This window comes from Myotis lucifugus, unplaced genomic scaffold (genome assembly GCF_000147115.1).
Source record: "Myotis lucifugus unplaced genomic scaffold, Myoluc2.0 scaffold_66, whole genome shotgun sequence".
NCBI lineage: Eukaryota > Metazoa > Chordata > Mammalia > Chiroptera > Vespertilionidae > Myotis > Myotis lucifugus.
Window position 1 is genome coordinate 290,796 of NW_005871114.1, and position 5,023 is coordinate 295,818.

Consider the following 5,023-nt stretch of genomic DNA (forward strand, 5'->3'; position numbering starts at 1 on the left):
TCTGCAATTGTACTCTCTGTTCCTTCCACCACTAATTATAACATATTGCATTTGTGTGTGTGGCACTTCGTGCTTCTCAGAAGTAATGTTCACATACAAAATGCTGTTGTCCCAGAGCCAGGATGTGGACCCAGAACTCCGGATTCCTAACCCCATTCATTCCATGATGTCATGATTCAATTAGTACTATTTCCATTATAACAGAATTCCTTAAACATAGTAAACTTGTGTCCCCTTTAACTAAATCATGTGCTCTCCTTTAACATTACTTGAAAATTTAAAATTCTTAAAATATTGTGGCTAGAAACAAAGCAAAGCAATGATAATTTTTTAAATGCTCTTTATTTTTAAAAGACTACTCTTGTTTTGATTTTTTAAAACAACATATATTTAACATCAATCATACAATATCTCAGAGTGATCAAATTGTCCCGTTTTTGCCTGGGACTGTTTTTAAAATGGAAAGTCCTGCAATCCACAAACCTCTTAGTCCCAGGAAACCCCTCAGTCTTGGACAAATCCTGTGCTGGGTAAACGGGAATAGTGGTCATACTAGATGTCACTGTGACTTTGATGTGGATTATTGGCCATTTTTCCTAAAATCCTGCATAAGGTTAAAGAGCACAGCAGGGGCCATTGACATCGCCACCTAGTGCTGCTCCACAGGGATGTGGCTCCTCTCCCATCGATGCCACACTAAATGGTCACACTTAGCCAGACAGAAAAGTCAAGTCAAATACTAATTTCTCTAAGTAATTTTAAAAAATTAAAAACATTTAAATCCCCCAAAGTTTAGGCTTCATTGGTTGTAACAACAGGAACCGAGTCACTGTAACTTAAGCAAAAAAGTGAATTTCTCAGAAAAATGAGGAGTAACTCACAGAATCCAAGGAAACCCTGGAGACCCAGGCTTTGGAATGGGAAGGAGCCAGGATCGCTCCTGGGATCTATGGAGCCGCATTCATGGCCAACCCCTTTAGACAGAAATTAGCAAACTTTTTCCGTAAAGGTCCTGATAGTAAACATTTTAGGCTTTATGGGGCAGTCTTTCTCATAACGACTCAATTTTGTCTTGGTGGCATGAAAGCAGCCATAGACAATACATGATTGGTCTATGTCCCAATAAAACCTTATTTACAAAAATTGCTGGAGGGCCAGATTTGGTACATGGCCATAGTTTGTTGATTCTTGCTTTAGGGTATATCCTTTGGCATGGATCTGCTCTAACTAGTTTTAATTTCACATTATTGGCTCAAGAGTCAGATTCAAAGGAGACAGCATCCTATTGGCAGAACTTGAGTCACTTGTTCATTCTGTGGCCAGGGGAGGGTGGGGTTCCTGGACTGACCAGACTTTATCCAATTAGAAGGGGGCGGTTCCACAAAGCAAAATTAAGTTCACCAAAAGAAAGAGGCATGGAAGCAGATGAGGCTGAAACAATAGATGTTCCACACGTCATCTTCTGATTTTCTTTTCTCGTCTTGTTAGTTTCTACCACTTTACACTCTAGGGAAGGAGTAAAAAAAATGCAGGTGGTACTAGCATCAGATTGCAGTATTTTTTTCAACTGACACTCAAATCCCATTTCTCCCAGTTTGGTGATTAGAATGGAACCATAAAGAAAGTTAACTGAATGATAAAGACTATCATCAAATTTAACCCTTCACTTTATAGAGGGAGAAACAGAGGACCAGAGAGGCTATGGAGCCTCCTGCATTGCCAGCTCCAAGGGGGCACATTCACATGTCTCTGTGAATGACATGCACCCCCTGGAGTTGTACAGGGCTCTGGGAGAAGTGTGTGGCTTGGGGCTGTGAGTTCATAAAAGGCCATTCCCGTCCCCTTCTCCTTCCCCCACAGGCACGTTTCCCCCAACCTCGAAGGGACCCCATGAGACTTGCAACCAGGGGAGCAACGGGCAGTGGCAGCTTGTCTCGGGCTTACCCCTAAACCTGTCTCCAAGTGCCCCTTTGAGCCAAAGCAGCCCAGCCTAGGATGAGAGCTGTTAGACAGGAGCAGAGCAAAGCCAATGGGCCAGGCACTGAAACTCACAGGGGAAGAAAGCCCTGGATGCCTAGCGAGAGGCAAAGCTGGGAAAACAAGAACCTTGCCCCCAGGGTAACCCATCCTCCCCCAGCATAGCACACTGGTCATGTGGTTTGAACCCATGATCTTTCCTCCCTAAAGATAACATCTAGGCCTCAGTTGTATTTCAGCTCTAGGTACAGAGAAGCAGCAAAACCAGACAAGTGACCCTTGGCTGCCTCAGGAACAGCTACCTTGACTAATGACGCCCTGCCCTGGCCCTGACCAATCAGTGGAGACCAGGACCCTGAAGAGCACACCTGGAAAGCTGATGAATATTCTATTATGATCCTCCCCTGACACCTCCCCTAAGATTTCCACCTGCAAGAAAGAGGTAAATATGCTCAGGACAAAGGACCCAGTGTGTGCTCTCCCTCCAAGGAGCACACTGTGCCATTCCGGACCCCTCTCCTTCCCCCACAGGCACGTATCTCCCAGCCTCTAAGGGGCCCCATGAGACTTGCAACCAGGGGAGCAATGGGCAGGGGCAGCTCGTCCTGGGCTTACTCCCTAAATTTGTCTCCAAGGCCCCCTTTGAGCTAAAGCAGCCCAGCCTAGGCTTTCCTGTTGCTTCTTCTATGCCAGCGGCTCTCAACCTGTGGGTCGCGACCCCTTCGGGGGTCGAACGACCCTTTCACAGGGGTCGCCTAAGAGCATCGGAAAACACGTATATAATTACATATTGTTTTTGTGATTAATCACTATGCTTTAATTATGTTCAATTTGTAACAATGAAATTGGGGGTCACCAACAACATGAGGAACTGTATTAAAGGGTCGCGGCATTAGGAAGGTTGAGAACCACTGTTCTATGCCCTTCCTTGTTTCATTGTCTGAAGTACATTTTTGCTGCCATCGTGAACCCAATACCTTTTGGCTCAGTGCTGTGTAGCCCTTCCATTTGGATATCCCCAATCTCCATCCCCCTTTCCTTAAATAAATCCAATTTTCTTTCATCACTGTCTGAGATGGCTATTTAGCCTGCCTGCACATCACCACCGACTTTAACCTTTCAAGAACTTCGTTTTCTGCCGAAACCGGTTTGGCTCAGTGGATGGAGCGTCGGCTTGCGGACTGAAGGGTCCCAGGTTCGATTCCTGTCAAGGGCATGTACCTGGGTTGCGGCCACATCCCCAGTGGGAGGTGTGCAGGAGGCAGCTGATCGATGTTCCTCTCTCATCGATGTTTCTAACTCTCTATCTCTCTCCCTTCCTCTCTGTAGAAAATCAATAAAATATATTTTTAAAAAAAGAACTTTGTTTTCTGACTTTCAGTCCAGGCCCCTCTCTCTGTTGCACCATTAAATTAAGTCTAATTAAGCCCAAGGCTTGATTTCCCCAACACAAACAACCCTCTCTTCTCTCCTCCAACCAACCAGGACCCGGCACCTTTGTCCTTTAGATTCAGCCTTCTACACACCTTTGCAGAGCTGGCACATCTTCAGTGGCAGGATTTGAGAAATACATACTGTACCACCTCCCCTGTGATATATATCGCCCTAATCTATTATAGAGCTGAAGTTAGAGTGACCAGTGAGTGAGGAAGACAACTGCTCTTTTACATTCTGGCAATTCAGACCCAGGAAGGGTGCGGTTTCTTTATTCCATGAGCGGAGTATTCCAGGGCTCCAAGGCCCTGGAGTCATCCTAGCCCTCATTTGACTCCCCTCACATCTTTTCTCCTCACACCTTCTCCTTCTTGAAGGTGGGGGTGCTCTTTGATCTTGGTTCAGGTGAAAACCAGAGGAAATCCTAGATTAAGCTCTGATGGCCAAAGAATGTCTACCAGCCTCAGGCAGGGCAGTCAGAATAAGATAAGAGCATGGGTTTTATGTTTATGAAAAAAAATGCATTTTGTGATACTTCTGTAAAAGTTGAGCTGATCAACAGAGTGGTTTTGACAGGGGGAAACACCACATTGCACATGGCAATAGGGTGAAGGGAGTCCAAAGGTCCCAGTGGTCTCAGTGCTAAGGGATTTCCCAGGACTTGGGACTCTCAGTGGTGAAATCAGGAAAATCTCAAACAAGAATGAGTTGGTCACATAGTAAATAATAATAATAATAATTTACTCTGTGTTAGGCACTGTTCTAAGCACTTTACACTCATTTACTTCTAAACTGACTCAATGGGAGAAGTACTATATTTGTTTCTGTTTTCAAAATGAGGAAATTGAGGATCAGATAAGGCAGTTTCAAAAAAGGATGCTTATTCACAAGTGAATGATCTATAAATACATTTATACAGGACTGGAATAAGTGCCAGCAACACTACAGCAGAGTGAACCGAAGACAACACTCAAACCATAAGGAAGGAGAAGAGTCATCTTAGACAATTACGACATGTACTTATTGTGCATTTAGGTTCTCAGCCGTTAAATGGGTAAAATATTACTTACTTCGCAAAACCATGCCATGGATTAAATGAGATAATGGATGTGAACATGCTTTGTAAATTGTTGATGATTAATGTACCATCATCCATTGTATTATATAAGGACATTATTTTACGTATTTGTGTTTTTACTGCCAGTGCAGTTTTGAATAAGAGAGGGCAGCCACATTTAATACTTACAACACTAAGAAAACCTTTTTATTTATTTTTTGCCTAAGTACAAAAGTAATACAGGGCCTCACAATGTAAAATAAATAAACAATCCAGAAGTAAATAGGGTGAAGAGTAAAAGTTCTCCTTTACCTTCTGCCACAAATCCTATTCCTCTGATTTCTTTAAATGTCACTGAATAACTTAAAATAAAACCACTAGAACTCAATGGGATGTCCATGTCCCCCTCCTCCACCTTAGAGAATGCCATTCCTTCTCATGGGATAAGATGCTCACCACTAAACCCTTAGCAGAAAGAGAGATGCCTCCAACGCCTAGCCCTGCTTCATTAAAAGAATTGCCCAACGCAACTGCTTCTTGGCTGTTGAGAATATT